Source organism: Ambystoma mexicanum, chromosome 5q (assembly GCF_040938575.1).
Source record: "Ambystoma mexicanum isolate Mex_15411 chromosome 5q, UKY_AmexF1_1, whole genome shotgun sequence".
In the NCBI taxonomy this organism is placed as follows: domain Eukaryota; kingdom Metazoa; phylum Chordata; class Amphibia; order Caudata; family Ambystomatidae; genus Ambystoma; species Ambystoma mexicanum.
The window spans coordinates 1,115,262,100-1,115,279,571 of record NC_090933.1 but is presented as its reverse complement, the minus strand read 5'-3'; the positions used below and the strand labels follow the sequence as shown (position 1 = coordinate 1,115,279,571).

The following is a 17,472-nucleotide window of genomic DNA, read 5'->3' as shown; positions in this document are numbered from 1 at the left end:
CCTTCAAGAGTCCTGTTGATTTGGACATGAGGATCCCTCTAACCCAAACCTTAAAGGTTTCCCAGACCGTGGATATCCGGTCCACCGTCCCCCGATTGTCTGCAAAGAAGTTGGTTATCTCTTCATGTAGTGATTCGGCCACGTTTGTATCTCCCAACAGTCCCCCCGGCATTCTCCACCTCCTGGCCTGTCTAGGAACATCTTGGAAAACGAGGCTCAATAAGACCGGAGAGTGATCGGACAGTGGGCGGGGAAGGATCGTGCAGTGTTGCAGCGTATTCGAGATGTCAGAGGATATGAACCAGTAGTCTATACGCGATTCACTTTCATGCACTGTTGAGTAATATGTATATTGCCTATCATCCGGGTGCAGCACCCTCCAAGCGTCTATCAGTGACAACTGTGGGAGGAGTTGGTTCAGGGTTATCGCTGTTTTAGTGGGAGCCCTCTCTACACTGGTTGACCTATCCAACATGGGGTCGAGTGCAACATTGAAATCGCCGCCCCATATAATGATTTCTGTGTCGTGTTTGTTGAGCGTGTCGAACATTTTCAGATAGTAATCCGGGTCATCTATGTTAGGGCCGTAGGTGTTAACCAGGGTCACTCGTCTGCCGGACATTTCCCCCCACACCAACACATATCTTCCCATTGGATCGGCCTCGTGCCCCTCAGTGCGGAATCCCAGCGCAGGATGTATGAGTGTTATGACCCCCCTGGATTGTGAAGAATATTCTGTATAATAACGTAGCTTGCCCCATTTAGCCATTATGTTAGTTAACCGCTCCCTGGGCGTGTGTATCCTGGAGCATTAGGATTTGAGGACCGTGTCTGGTGACATAATTTCCTACCTTTCTGGCTTTCATCGGGTTGTTTAGCCCTCGGACATTCCAAAATAATGAAGTTATTTTTACCCTGTTACCCATTTCTCCATATATAGAATCCATGCCATGCCATTGCTTCCACCATGTCTAGTGTTTATCTGCTGTAGCTGCATCGTGCACCCGCCAGACCTGATTTCAACCAACCTGGAACTGAAATTAAACCAATCTAAATCCCAGGTCCCAAACATGCCCTGGCAGCAATAATAATCTGTAATTTCCAGACTTCTCCACCCACATTATCCACCCCAACTTGACGATGTACCCTTAAACTTTTTTGGAACTTTCCTGTGGGTGCCACGTTGTCGTCACGAGGCCACCCGAGCGGGCTCACGACCTGTTTCGAAGGTTACTCAGAGCCCCCCAGTGGGAACAGAATCCCTTTAAACATCGACGAAAGAGCTGCATAGGATAAGTGCGCAACCAAGTTCAATCAACAGCACCCCGGTCTCCCTCTCCCGGAGGTGATCTTCCGTTCTGGTCCGGTCCACGGCCTCTAGGTGGTAGGGGTATATTTGCTTCCACAAATGCCAGAGCGGCGGACGGAGTCTTAAAAAAGTGTGCTCTTCCTCCATATTGGATTCGCATTTTAGCCGGGAATATCAGCGCATACGGGACCTGACGCGCCCTCAGTAGCTGTTTGACCGGCTCATAGGATCTCCTGATGGCCTGCACTCCCGCAGCAAAGTCCGGATAGACATGTATGCGGTTCTCCTCATATTGTAGTGTCCCAATTTCTCTGGCCTTCCTAAGTATTGCGTCTCTGTCCCTGTAATTCAACAGTCTGGCGATGATAGTACGTGGTGGGGCTCCAGGACTCGGCGCAGGGGCCAGAGTGCGATGCGCTCGCTCAACCAGGAATTGGCTTGAAAAGGATTCTGTTCCAAAAAGAGTCTTAAGTAGGTTTTCCACTTGCTGTTTCATAGCGCCTTTCCCAAACTTTTCAGAAACTCCCACAATCCGAATATTGTTCCTTCGGGATCTGGATTCTAGGTCTTTGCACTTACTCTGCAGTGCGGTCATGCCCGTTTTAAGCTGCGCTATGTCGCGATCGTGTCGCGCAATAGTGTCTTCGCTTGTACCGATTCTGTCTTCGGCCTCGGTGATTCTAAGGCTCTTTGTCAACTCTGGTTTTCAGTGCTCCTATAGTGTTGACAATGTCGTCTAGTTTCACATTCAGGGGTAGGAAGCCATTCCGCACTATCGTGGAAAGGCGATCAACCCTGTCGCCGCCCTCCACGCCAGGCTCCGCCGTTGACGCCATCGACGGATCCGGCTTGTGGCCAGCTGCCTGGCTACTGGTGTACGAATCCATCAGACCTTTCTTTTTCCCAGTCGCCCCTTCAGCCGCCTTATCCTGTTTTCTAGTGTTGCCCATGTTCGCCACACCTGCCGGTATCCCACCACAACCCGAAGGGGGCAGCGGAATCTGTGTGACTTTACCGCGGAGGCAGGCCGCCTCTGCCGCGTAGGATATTGTTTGTCAAGCGGGTTCGCTCAGGCCTGGGTATCGCAACAATAGTGTTTCATGGAGCCATCAACGGTCAGGTATCAGCGGTAGTTTTGTTAATTCGACCCCTCACGCGTAGAAAAGAGCTGCACCGTCCCACCAACTTGCAGGGAATGTAGCACGCGTGGCGCGCCCCGGCCAAAAAATGCAGTAGATTCCTCGGTCGGGGAGGAAAGGATATCACGCCGTCCCACGATGGTCCACTTTCCAGCACCCGCCGCGCCGCGGCAGGGAGCTCCAGCTCTTGCCCAACAGGATGGTCTCAGTAACTGCGAAGGCAGGGTTCCATCGGGCACACCCGGTCAAAACCTCGTTTCCGGAGCAGGGCCCACGAGCCAGCAACGCTTGCACAGCCACGCGTACGGGGCCCAGGGGGGGATCACTCCAGTCGCTCCGCAGTGTCCACGGGCCCGACACCGCAACCACGGCACAGGAGTCCCACCTCTCTCTCTCAGGCTAGAGCGTCAGCGGCGCAGGGCGTAGACCAGCCGGATGTCCTCTGCGGCCAACTCCCGGGCCTTCTCCCGCTCACCACACCAACGCCGATATCTCCGTGAGTTTTAGCCTGTCGCTCTCAGGATTTCGGTCGGGTGTGGACTGGGTCAAGGTGCACCCTCTGCTCGACTCCACTATCCGCTGGGGGCTCCGAAACAGGATTCAAATGTAGTTCGGATTTCTGTCGGGTCGGAGCTCTCACATCAGGTGGCCATCTTGGTCGTGCGCAACAGCGCTACCCCATGCATAGCTATTTAAACACAACCCACAAGCAAATTAATTCCCAGAAAGACATAAGCACACAACATAACGGATTCTATCTAAAACACAAAAGCATAAGCAAGATGTTAATCAAAAAGGTTTTAAGTTGTTTTATGGAAATCTGCAAATTAGGTGATGATCTAAAGGGTTCTGCTATGGAGCTCCTGATTAAAGTACCTTGGGCTGGGGAAGCCCCCCACCACAAGATTTTAAGTTCAATCTTAGGTGCTAGCTAAGGTTCGAGAACAATAAATGTAGGGCTCTAGTTGGTTTACGAAAAAATCCATTTGAGAACACCAATATCTGGGAGCAATATTATGAAGCCATTTAAAAACTTGAATTTAATTATAGCCTTCACTGTCAAACAGTGAATCCAGAATAAAACTGGCTGAATATGGCCTCGTAGCAGCATCCGGATGACCATTTTAGCTATTCAATATTGCACTGTCTAAAGTTGATGAATCCGGTGTTTAGCAGCTCTCGAGTAGGTGGACTTGGCATAACCAAGATAAGCTTCTACAGGTGCTGTTTCTGTAGTGTCTTAAGTGCTCCTCCAAAAGATATGGGTGAATTTGGCGAAAGAGCCTCATGTAATAACTTAAGCTTCAAAAAAGGTTAGAGTTTGGGTGGGAATCAAGAGAAACCAGCCATTCGTGTTGAGATTCTAAGTAAACCTCTTTGGTAAAACCTCTCAGAGAAGGATCAATCATGTTCAGGGTTGGTTTGCATTGCAGTTTTTATTAATGTTCACGGTGCTGACACATGTTTCGACCCCACAAGGCTCTTTATCAAGGCAGTTTTTATGATCAGGTTAGCTTGGTAAGTAAGAGTGCCCTGTGAAGAGCTTCTGATAGTTGTTGTGCTGAGTAGCACTCTAAAAGGCCAGAATAGCCTCTGCAGTCAGGATGAGCGGTCATGGCAATCGTACCAAAATACCTGGCAAACCTCCTTTGCACAAGAGTGCCAATAGCAACCCCAGACACGTGTTTTTTTTCCGGCCTAGTCGGGCCTCATCGGTGAGGTGGAGCTGTGGCAGGCATTTCGGTGTCGGACTGCCCTTCAGGGCATGACAAAGACTGATGTGCAAATGGATATTCCTCCTTTGTGAAAAGTACAGTGAGAATCCTCAGTCATTGCTATTTGCTCAAAGTGGGAAAAACCCACAGAGCAGGTCATCCTGCCATGTTCTTTCTAGAGAGGGCGACTGCTACCTTCCTTGTATTTTTGCAAGGAACTCCGGGTTGGTCACCCTAAGTTACCTGGGGGAACCCAAATGTGGACCCCTTGCTCACTGTGCTCAGAGGCACAGCTCCACCTCACTGACTAGGCCGAAACACGTGTCTGGGGTTGCTGTTGGTACTCTTGTTCAAAGGAAATTTGCCAGGCATTTTGGTGCTGGACTGCCCTTGTGGGCGGGACAGACTGATATGCAAAGGAGTATTCCTTCTTTGTGAAAAGTACAGTGAGCAAAAAGCAAAGGCTGCAGACTCTCAATGTGGGGTTATCATACCATGTTTTTTCTAGAGAGGAGCGCCTGCTACCTTTTTTGTATAATAACCGAAGCTAATAAAAGCGTTAACTTGAAGGCTGATGGAAAGGGGAGGGGTTGATGACTAATTCTCCAATATCCAGCTCTTAATGCTGGCCAAAATTGATAAAAATGTAGGTTATCGGAACTGTGGTTTCCTTGAATGTTGAAGTAGAATTGGGGGTTATCTGCATATCAGTAGTTTTGAACAATTCAATAAAAGGTTTCATGTTTATATTAAATAATTGTGAACGGATAGATCCCTTTCGAACACAGCATTTAGCTGGAGTAGGGAGACGGTTATAGTTGGCATGAGTGAATTCAGCAGGTCCTGTTATATAGAAGGTGAACCAACAAACGTTTGGTGACACCTTGCCACATACTGATGTCTTTGTAAAATGATGTTGTGGGTCAAGGTTCTTGAAAGCTGCAGATAAGTCGAGCAGGATCGGTAAGGAGTCAGAATAATCCATGTTCCAGAGAAGGTGTTAAAACATTTAACCAGAAATTGTATTAGCAATTGTTCTGCAACTACTCTGAAGGTCCGAGTTAAGAGATGATTTCTTGCGTAGACTGTTGATCCAAGTTGGTTTTGAGGCTAATGGGTACTGTGCCTTTCTCTAGAGATTACTTTATGAAGGAGGCGATAAAAGGTGAAAGCTCTGTGATAGTCGTTAGTAATAATAGGTGTGCAGGGTTGCAAAGACAGGATGTGATCATTTGTGAAACTGTCGATCTGAGTGAGTGAGAACATGGTCAAAAACTGAGTAAGAAATATCCAATTGGCGATCAAAAATCTTAATAGGAGTGGACTGTTCGAGACACACTCCTGAATGCTCACACCAGACAATATACCACACGCTAGGGAAAAAGGCCCAAGAAATTCTTGCAAGGATAACAAGTTTTATTCCTACCAAAATAGGAGTGCCAGCAAAGCACTCTGCTGCCAAGAATGTTCTCAGGAAAAAGGGTGCAAGCAGAGGCTTAAAAGGGTACAGCACCATTCATATACAGTAAAGCGTACGCAGATGGTTGGTGCAACCCTATATATGGTTGGCCTACTGCATTTGGGATGCCAGGCCATTGGTCCCAGCCCCGTCTGTCCATCTTCCTTCACGTGGGGTCGGCTGGGCTCATTGTCTCCAGGGAACCAAGGTCGAAGAACCAATTAGATGCACTTCGGTAACAATCCTACTCTATCATTATACAGGGCACCTGGCAAGAGCATAGGCTGGTATAGGGGAAGTCTCGAGGTCACTCTGACCCAAACACATTTTATTTCCTTCCATCCGTGTCTCGGGACTTCCAAGGCTTCCACCCACACTTTTGAACTTTGTACCTCGCATTACAAATCGTGTCTTTATAAAATAATGGTGGGTTGACCATGTTCTTAGATCTTGTATGGGTTTGGTTTAGGATAGGTGGTCTTGGGTCAGCTGCTGTCTTTGGAATTCAGGGCTCTTGGGACTGGGGCAGTTGTAGGGGCCATAACTCATGGTTGGCTGGGTGGGGAGAGGGGTTGGAGGTGTTAAGGATTTCAATCGGGCAAACACCCGGGTCTCGCCTAGCATGTAATGCACAAATGAAATACTTATTTATTATGTCTATAGGTTCAATATTCTGAGTGATAGCCAGTCATATCACACCCTTCTCAAAATACCCCCCCCCCCAGATCACACTGGGCCAGGCAGGAATCGGGCTAGTTGGCAAAAGTAAATATGAATTTAATATTCAAATTACACACACATTTTAATAATGTATATATATATTGCAGCAATCACTGAGTGGTGACAATACAATTCTGAAAATAAGTAAAGCAATTGAATTCACTTATAGTAACGCAGAATAGAAAACACAGGAAAAAGAACAGTTTTGGTTTGTGAACATATAGCGTTTATGATAATATTCCCCCTGCAAATTCCTTAATGCACAAATGAGCAATTCTACGCAGATGTAAATAAGCAGCAGGTATTCAGGAATGAAAGAACAATGTCTAGAGTTTGAATGCAATCTCCCCTCCCCAAACAAGAGAGAAAACAGTTTTTGGAAATTTACACTTTTTAAAATGACAGGTGAAAATGGCTTTGTGAATAATGAAAAATGTGCAAAAATGCTTAAACTGATAAAAAATGCTTATGAGAGCAACACTAAATGGGTCCTAACAAACATGAGCTACAAGATGAGCAACAGTACACACTTTAGATCAGAATGGAAGTTAAGAAACACTTTGGATGGGAAAAGACACGTGTAACACTTTTGTAAAATGTAAATTCGCGTCAAAATTTGACTATACGATTTTTAATTAAAACTGGTCAAATACACTGTTCTGCGATGCGCTTTTTGGTTGTGGATGTAGCTAAGGGTCTTGGGTGTAACAGAGTTGAAATTACGTTTCTATCTATAAAATTGAAGAAGTTATGGAAGTTTTAATGAGAGGAGTTTTTGAAAAAATAGGCATAAAGATTGAAACCAGAAATCACTTCTTACAATGACAATTATGCTCTAAACTAGGGTGTTCAGGGTGGTTACCAGTTTGAATCACCGTAAGCCCCAGAGTGGTCCGTGGAAACAAACCCCTGCACCTCCGTGTCTGCCTTGGAGGACTCAGTCGGATTACCTGTGAGATTTTCAAAAGACAAAAGGATTTTCAAGAAATTATTACTATTACAAGAAATCAAAGCAAGGTTTCAGACTGGTGTGACACTACAAGTTCTTAAGTAAAAGAGAGGATGGGTTGAGATTGGGATAGGACAACGCAATATAGTATGGGTTATGATTATTCCTGTTGATACTTCCAGTCCACTGTAATTAAGATTGGACCGTCAGGGTTCTTGTCATCGGATCAGGTCTATCGGCAGCAGGGCACTTATGGCAGGATGATCAGCAGGGTGGTTCGGGTCAATTGGACTGCACCTCAGACTGGATTTGGTTTAGCCCTTCTGGTCACTGGACACGGTAGGTTAGCGTGATGGCGAGTTTCAACAGGCAAGCCTTAATGGTAGCAAGACAGACTGGATCAGAATTAATTTCCCTTAAGTTTGGGATGATTGGATTTGGGCCTAGCTAGAAAGAGTTCAGCAAATGCTGAGGCCTGGGTTTTGCAAAGAAGTCTGGAATCCGCTGCAAGATGAAGAGTTCTGGAACAAAGCGCTGCGCAGAAATCATGATGTGGTCAGGAAGCAGTGTGTGTGTGGCGAAGTTCCTAGATTTATCCTATCAAATGACATCACAAAGTTTATGGTGTGGGCAGAATTTCAAACCACCCCCCACGGCTTCGAGTGGCCAAAGGCAGTTGCCTTGTTCTGGTTGGCAGACAAAAAGAGCTGTCATATTTTATGATGCGATTTTGGAACTCCCGCATTGATTTGCATCACAATTTAACTTTCCCATATATATACACATTTTTATAATTATGCCCTCTACTAAAATTGGACACATGCATGACATATTTTATGGGTTATCCTGGCGTTCAATTCCTATCTCTGTGAGAGCTGTCTTTGTCGTTCTGTGGAATTTTGTCCATTTTAATCATAACGGTTTGGTCTAACAATTTGTAATTCAATACATATCTGGGCGATGACCCCTAGAACATGGGTATACAATATCATATTTGCAACATTAATAGTTTTGCCACAATTAGGGTTTTAGTGTAACTTTGGTTCCTTATGTAGTAAGAACTCCTACCAAATCTTCAAATGTCTAGCATGAGTTCAGATTTTCAAGTATGCATTTTTCACTCGCCTACTTATTTTGGCTGGCATGTTAAAAGTCATAAAGTTCTGAGGCAAAATAAGTAATTTCCATTCAAAATCCATGCCAGTTTTTTTTTCTTACTTCCCAAGTGAGAAAATGGCCAGTCCTTTGAAGTTCACTGAGAAACCTCCTCCACATCCTGCCCCTCTTCGGGGAGGATGGGTGTCCAAGCCTTCCTATGTCCTTGGGTCAGCCAAAGACGAATGGCTAATGAGGTCTTTGTTCTAAATATGCGGGTACCTCCAGCATCCGTGAAACCTTCCTGGGAGCAGCTTAGTGTCAACATGAATTGTCATCTTTGCCAGGCTGGGCACTGTCCAATCAGTATTAACCAGTTAACTCCAACTAGTTTACTTTAAGACTTTTATAATGGATTTTGACAAAGGAATTAAGCCCTTCACAAAACATGCTTTAAACAGGCGAATTTTGCACTTCTTCAAAGAAATAAACACATTTAAACTGAGCCTTTTACATCAGAGTTTCCTTTGCAGCATAGACACATTTAACTCAGCATTATTCTGTCTTTGAGTGCTGGGATTTGTTTTGCATGAAATACATTTCTTAGTTGCCGTCAGTCAGTGAGGCCCGGTTTCTTCTTACTGTACTGGATGATCTGTGGTTTCAGCACACTTTTAATTTCAATAGTTCACTTGGAAAATGACTGAATTTAGTGCCAAAACAGCCCCTTAAAGGACCCAATTGGTTGGGAAAGCTGCATTTTAAAAGGCATTTTCGGTTTTTATCCCACTTCTGTGGCCTTGCTTCACGTTACGTGTAACAGCACCCACTGGCATTATCCTGCAGTGAGATCTGTTTTTACACCAACTTTGACACTGTGGCAAGGGTGTGCAGCCTTTTGTGATTAGGAACCATGCGCAGTTGTACAGATTTTTGCGCGCACGGGGATAGCGCATCCCTTTTTTGCTGTTTCTTTCCCCATTGGCAAAGGGGTGCAGTGAGGCGCATTGGCATGGGTAAAAATCTCCCACAAAGCGCCTCCCCCACCCCCTGACTTTGGCGTGACTTCCAGTTTTGGGGAAGTTGGGCACGTGGGATTTTCTTTCTGTCCATGTGGAGAAATCTGGTTGCTTCTCTCGTCAGCGATTGATGCGACACGCTCTCCTCGCCGGTTCTGGTTGGACGTGTGGAGCGGCACTCCGGATCGCTTGGGTTTTTGTTCTCCCGGGTCCCGAGGAGGTCCTACTTGGGGATTAGGTGTATTTAGTTCCAGTACTAGAAAACAGAACATAACGCGGTTATTAAAATGTTCCCACTACTGTTCCAGGGGGATTTCAGCAGTGGGATAGACTCATGCATTCAATAACAATTGATAATATTCCCTGCATATATTTAATGACATGTCATTTTCTCGCATGTAATCAATGAAAATGTAATAATTTTTCTAGATATCCGGATTCTCCCCTCTGGGTTTCCGGTAGGCTCTTCTATTTGCCGCAGTATGCCTGGGATGGCAACTCTTCAGCTGGTTTATGTGGACCCACTTGTCTTCCCCTTATGTCAAATTGCCCTTGGGGATGCGGATTCTGTAGGTGACTGGTGAGATTCTGTCCACAATTTCAAAAGGACCCCGCCAACTTGGCAGAAATGTGCACTCTTTAGCTTGGTTCCTTTGGAAATTGTACAAGTAGACCCTGTCTCTTACTAGATATACCTTTTTGGTTGTCTTAAGGTCATAGTGGGTCTTCATACTGTCTGCAGATCTTTCTAGATTCCGCTGAGCATACACAAAAGCATGTTGAAGGTGTTTTCTCAGATTCTCAACATACTCATGAGTTGTGGAGGCATTTATCAAGGTCTGCTCTTGGCTTCTATAGAGCAGATGCTGGGGTAGCACCATCCTCTGTCCAGTCATCAGCTCAAATGGAGACATTTTTGTTGCAGAAGAAGGGGTAGATCTGATAGCCATCAGGACAAGGGGTAGTCAAATATCCCAACTTGGCCCAGAGTCTGCCACAAACCTTTTTAATATGCTCACAATGGTTTTATTGTACCTCTCAACTCCACCACTAGAGGACAGCGATATGCAATGTATAATTTCCTTTTTACCCCAAGTATCTCTCACATCTAGGTCATCACTTCGCTGGTGAAGTGACTACCTTGGTCTGACTCAATCCTTTGGGGTAGTCCAAAACGCGAGAAGATGTGATTGATCATCAGGGCAGCTGCGGTTTCTGCCTTGCAATTTGGGGCCGGGAGACATTCCACCCACTTAGTAAACAAGCATGTTACGGTTAACATGTACTTGTTCCCCCTAGAGGAGCGAATCACGGGCCCGATGAAATAGACTTGCAAATCTGACCAAGGCAGTGTCATCCCCCTCTTTTGGAGGGGAGCACAGTGTGTGAGTGATGTTGGCTGAAATTGTGCACACACAAGACACCCCTTCAAGTATTGGTCGAGGTCCTGTCCCATGTGTGGCCAGTATGTAACCTCTCACAAGATTTCTAATGTTGTATGAAATGTCCGATAACCGGCTGTGGCCGCATCATGGCTGTGACTCCGCATCAGGCTACGGAATGAGGTAGGGACCACCCACTGGTCACTGCGAGATATGGATCTCATCACCAACAAACGATCTTGGATTCGGAGCATTTTTGGACATTTTATCAACACTCTGAGGTGCTCTTTCCCAATGCAATCGGTATCCGTCAGGGGAAAATTCTCTGGGTCTTCAATGTGTTGATAAAACTTACCAATTATTTGATCCCCTTTTTGAGCCGTGATTAAATCAGCATCTGGGGTCTCCTTACTCCACTGGGCAGTTGAGAGTTCATTGTGAGCATTTGTCTGGGACCTAGTGATAGCAGTGACCTGGATTTCCCCCAACAGGGACTCTATCTCAAGTAGATCTCCTTGGATGGCTCTGTTTTTGGCCAGCTGATCCGCTAAGTCATTTCCAGTTTTGTCTGGTCCCCCTACTTTAGAATGACCTTTTATCTTTTTCCAGTAGATGGTCACCCCACTAGAGGTGACCAGATCTTGAATATTTTGTGTTAATTTTCCATGTTTTAGTGGTTTATTAGCACATAGCATGCCGCTGGTTTTCCAATTAACCACGCGCTCCACAAACCCGTTCCGGACATAATCTGAATCAGTGATTATGACCAGTTCGTGGAGTTGTTGTTGGACAGCAGTGGAGGGTTCCGGGGCATCATTCACCCAGGCATTCCCCACGCCGCCCACTAGTTCCTTTTCCCTGTTGTTGTCAACATGGTAGAAGCACCCATCCACATAGACAGTGGGCCTTCCCTCACACTTGCCTTCTTCAAAGACTTGGTGTGGGGAATTGAGGTACGCCTCCGTGTTGTCCTGGATTTTAAGACTTTCGCCCTCGAGACAGTTTTCTCTGGCACAATCATGCAAGTCAGCCAGACCTTGCGCGAGGGGACTCTTCTTGTGATGGTCATATCTGACCTCCACAGGAAAGCCTTGCATTGACGGAATCCAGGAAGTCATTTGGGAATTACTCACATTTCCGGCCCGGATTCTGTCACTTTGAAGATATTGCAGAGGCTGGTGTGGAGTCTCCACTATGATGTGTTCCCCCTGGCTGAACGGGCGGTAATTCTTCAATGCCCACACCGTTGCCAGGAGTGCCTTCTCACAATCATTGAATTCTTCCTCCACAGAGGATAAAGTCTTACTTGCATGGGAGATTACTTTATTGACCTTGTCATGCTTTTGGTAGAATACTGCAGTGAAGCATGTATTTGAGAACCCTGTCTTCAAGAAGAACTCCTTGTTTTTGACAGGGTAAGCTAGGCAAGGCGCTTGTGAGAGGCCTCTTTTGTGTTCTCTTACTGCCTCGGCTTGTTCTGGACCCCACTCACACTTGACCCCCACAACCCCCCTTCAACAGATGGATTAGGGGTCTTGTGATCTCTGCGTAATCCTCAGTGCACTTTCTACTGTAATTAGTCAAATGAGGCTCCTTTGCTCACGCAGAGTTGTGGGGTCTTTTAGTTTCAGGAGTGTTTCTACTTTCTTTTCCTGGGGGCAGAGACCCACAGAAGTTATCTCATGTCCCAAGAAGTTGACACGGGACCTGCACCACTGTGCCTCTTGGAAAGATAGTTTTGCTCTGGCAGCCCTCAACTGTGTCAGAACATAACGGATCTCCGCAATGTGTTCCACTACAGTTGAGCTTTTGATCAGGACATCATCTACATAGGCCAGGTTACCCCTTTCACCCAAGTCGGGCATGGCCTTATGCAAGAAGATATTAAATTAATTGCTGGAGTTGATGTATCTGAAGGGAGTCAAGGTCCAAGTGTACTGCTGCCCCCCGAAGGTAAAGGCCAGCTTGTATTGGTCCTTCCTACTGACGGGTACGGTCCAGTACCCATTGGTCATGTCAATGGCAGGGTATACCTTTGACCCCTGGATCTGGGCCAGCCCTTGGTCAATGTAGGGAAGAGGCCATCGGGAAGTGTGGACTCGTTTGTTTAGCTCCCTTAGGTCGGCACAGAGTCTCCACTGGCCGTTTGGTTTTAAAATCCCCAGCACCGGAATATTAAAGGTGCTCTGGACTGGACGAATTATCCCACGGGACTCAATTATTTCTGTGAGGGACTCCATGGATGCGAGAGGCAAGCGATATTGCTTCACAAACACTGGAGTCATGCCAGGGTCCGTGGGAATAATTGTTGTATGGGTTTTGGCGCGACCACAGTCATGAGTCCACCGCAAAGAGATCCTGAAAATCTAAAAACTTGTTTCAACTTCATCTTTTGCTGCAGAGTCTCACAGGTATCAGCTAGGTTGACTCTCTCTTCAACCATTTGCCCGAAGCTCGGAAAGACTTGTGGCTTGGCTATCTCAGTGGCCTCCTCCAGCTGGGTGGAGGAGTCCCTGGTTAAAATATGGACTTGTACTGATTGCTTCAGGTGGGGAAGGCAGTCCTGGTGGACTTGAAAGATCACCTCATCCCTCCCGAAGTCACAGGTCACCTCTTCCTTACCATAGGGGCAGGAAGAGTACACCAGGAAATTCCCCCCATGCCGGGTGAAGATCCTGTCTGGGGTTGTCATTATCGTTATCGCTGTCAAAACAGTAATTGGGGATTGGCCCTACCAGTTCATTACCTAAATCTATGGAAAAATGTCGGTCATCAACTGCCATTTCAATAATGGTGCCTGCGCCCAGAGTGATGCTCCTAAGGTCGTTGTTATCCACCACTATTGGAATGGTGTCGTGTTCTGTATTGACTAATGGTTTTGGGTTTAACCCCAACCCTTGCTGTTGGAGATGGGCATTGAGGTGAACATATGCGTCAGAATTTTGCAGTTTCTTTCCTCTTTTAATTTTTACTTGAAGTGGGAAAAGTTGGGGCCGTTCTGGGATGGTGACTTCCTCTTCACTTTGAACTTCAACTGCATATGGCAGCAGTTGAGCTGACCGAAATGCTTTCTCTGGGTCAACAAAGTCTATGGGATTACCCGCTAATCGGGACCAGGCTTTGAAGTTTATCAGGTCCAAACAAATGGCAAAGCGATTGAGAATGTCACTGCCTAAATAAAATGCATCAGGGACATCTCGCACGACCCAACAGTTATGCACTTGGGAGTTTTCGGAACATGGCTTCGCTGATGAAGCTCTTACTGTTGTTCACGCACACTTGGGCGAGAACAGTGTCTTTCTCCTCATTTAACCGAATAGGGATGAACAACTGTTCTCCAATCTTCTGAATGTCAGCCAAGTTTTGAGCTGGTTTCTCATCATTTTGGACTATGGAAGTGGGATTTTCTGATTGTGAATTGTATAGAATTTCAGAGTGTTTCCTTCCAGTGTGGAATGCCCCTTGAGACTGCAAGGAAGGTTGATTTTCAAAAATAGAGAGGACTTCCCATCACCAGTTTGTCATACTGCAATTACTGTCACGTCAGGGATTTTGTTGTTTTGAAAGTGGAACTTAATTTGGTCAGGTTTTTGTTCAACCATGTGGCATGTGCCATTTAAACTAACATGGTTGACACTGTTTTAATTTTATTGGTCAGTTAGTCTGGGTCCAGTGGGCCTTGTTTACACAATCTATTAGGGGAGACAATCTATGCAGGAGGTAATTGCCCAGTAAACATGGTGTGCCCTCTGGAGTCACAACTATGACCGGGTGTTTCACCTTGTGTCGCCCAATTTTAATTTCCAAATCCGCAGTCCCCTTGACAGGAATTTCATTCCCATCGAAGTTCTACAGTTGTCCAGGAAGAGGGGTGTGAGGGATCTGGTATCCCCCCCCCACACCCTCCTTCCTGAATTCAGCTGATCAAAGGCTCTCTTTGAAGAAGGGTGGCTTGGGATCCAGTGTCCACCAGTGCCAAAAATGTACATTGCCTTTGTACTTGGACCGGGGCATAAAATCTTTCCTCCTTCTCCTCAAGGGGGCAAAGATCATGTGCATTTTGGGCCAGTTGGTGGGTTAATTTCTTGACTCTTGATTCTGACACAGGGGTAGTTTGGGCAGGATTCTGTGGGAGCGCTTGGGGATCTGTAAGAAAAATATGGCAGTTGGATATTGGGGGAGTTTTGAGCTCCCCTGGTTCTGATTCCAGGCCCCCCCCCCTTTTTGGAGGCAGTCCCCAGAATAAGTTTGGGCAAGGTGATTTTCTTGCTTATCATTCTGGGGTTCAATGATGGGCGATTGATTCGAACTCTGTCCCCACATTTACCCAGTCTCTATTAGGCTCTCTCGGGACCCATTTTTGTTTGGGAGGAGTTTCCCCATCCCTGAAGGAGAAGACCTTTTTCCCAGAGTCCTCTGAGGACCCCTCTCCTTTAGATTGGAGGACTGTCACCTCTGATGTGAATAAGAGTTCACACACACGGGTATTTTAAGAGCAGACAACTTTATTTTAAAAGAGTAACTTTAGATTTGCAGAAAAAAGGATATTTGTAGTGAACATCTACTCCTGGTCTATAGGGTTTTTTGGACGCAGACCCATGGGAAGGTGTTTTCAAGTGAAGCAGAGCTTAGTTCTTCATTTGGTCCTTTCTCTTTTCCTTGTATACTTTGTTTGTTTTGTTTGTTTTTATTACTTGTATTGCGCACCAGACCCGGGGGTAACCGGGCGCATTTGATAAGACAACTTGAAGCTTAGTTACAGGAGCAAATGACAAAAATAGAGAAGCAAAACAAGGAAATATATAGTAATATACTACAGACATGTACAAAAATATATAATAGGCAAAAGAGGATGCATGTATTTACAGTCCTGATCAGAAACTACTATGGATAAATAAGTCCAGGCAATGGGTGAACTAGTGTATGTCTGCATTTTTGATCTACGTTATGAGGTTATTTCGGAAAGTGAGGTAGGGTTGGTCGGTCTTCAAGGTGGATGGTAATGAGTTCCAGAGTTGAGCTGCTTTCACCTGAAAGCTACATCCACCGACTCTAGTCAGTTTAACTCTGGGTATGGATATATTGTTGGAGTTAGCGGATCTGGTGATTCTTGTGGGTTTTGTTCTCGTGAATCTTATGGAGGTAAAGTGGTGCGGCGTTAAGACAGTTGTGGACCAGCGAGGCAACTTTTAGTTGGATTTTCTCCTGAGTGGAGAGCCAGTTATTGGCTCGTCTAAGTTCGGTGATGTGGGCTCTCCTGGGAATACCTAGCGCTGCTCTAAGCGCATTGTTCTGCAGAGTTTGAATTCTTTTGACAACTTCCTTATTAGCCCCAATGTAGAGTGAATTGCAGTAGTCCAACTTTGATAACACGATCGCTCTCGCAAGTGTGATGCAGCTGTTGTTTGATAGGAAGGGTTTGCCTGCTGTTATCAATTTACAGGTGTAGGCAGTTGCAGAGGCCATTGTGTTGACTTGTTTATTGAAAGAGAGGGTGGAGTCCAGGTAGAAGCCCAGAGTTTTAACCTCGTGGGCAGTTGTAATTTGGTTGTTGTCAATATTAAAGGAAGAGTAATTAGGGCCCAGTTTTTTGAGGGTGGGGTGTGTGCCCAGGATGATGATTTCAGTTTTGTCATCATTCAGGCATAGTCCGTGAGTGGCCATCCATGCCTGGATGATGAGATACACTTTGTTCACCAAGGCCAAATCCTTGTCGTAATCACCGGTAAGAGGTAGGAGAATCTGAGTATCATCTGCGTAATTAGTGTAGGTGATACCAAGATGGTCCAGATCATCGAAAAGGGGCTTAGTGAAGATGTAAAGTGTGGGAGAAACACAAGATCCCTGAGGCACACCACATGTGATGGGGATGGAGTCTGCTGCCGCAGTGGTGGAGAAGACTCTCATAATCCTATTGTTGAGGAAGGATTGGATCCAATTTATGGCTTCTTCTGAGAAGTGCGCAGCCATATCCAAGTGTCTGCAAAGGACCTTATGGTCAACAAGGTCGAATGCAGCTGATAAGTCCAGGAGGAGGAGTAAGGCTGGTTTGCCTTGATCCCTAAGCTCATCAATTTGCGCCTTGAGGTCTAAGAGGGCAGTTTCGGTCCCGTGCTGGAGGCGGAAGCCAGACTGCCGTATTCCTAGTAAATTGTTGGTTTCAAGGTGTTTCTGTATTTGAGAGTACGCCACTTTATCTATAATTTTTAAGAGGAATGGCACAGTGGTGATTGGGCGGTAGTTCGTAGGTATGGCTGGGTCTAGCGTCTGTTTTTTAAGCAATGGGAGTACCCAAGATTCTTTTAGGTTACTGGGTATGGACCCTGTTGCGAATGAGGCGTTAATGAGTTTTGAGATAAAGGGGGCCAGGTCTCTAGCTGCGTCCTTTATCAGTTGTGCTGGACATTGATCCCCCTGACAATTAGATGGTTTGAGTGACGGTATGATTTTTTCAGTCTCAATAATAGATACTTTAGAGAACTTGAAACGAGGAATGTCGATGTTATTTATGGGAGGGGTGGTAGTTATTTTGGGTTTAGTATCCAGACTGATTTTTTCATGGCAATTTTAGATTGGAGAGTTGTCACTTTGTTAGCTAGGGCTTGCTGAATGTTAGTGCACCATGTTTTATCTTTGACACAGTTGTCCGGCACTGGGATGGGAGATTCCATTTCCTTTAGGATAA

At 45.9% G+C, this 17,472-nt stretch overlaps 1 protein-coding gene across 5 annotated transcripts in view; it reads left to right on the top strand.

Annotated features, from left to right (window-relative positions):
• The window catches only part of CYRIB (CYFIP related Rac1 interactor B), an 819,696-nt gene that overhangs the window by 619,597 nt on the left and 182,627 nt on the right, over window positions 1-17,472 (top strand). The window lies entirely within an intron of this gene.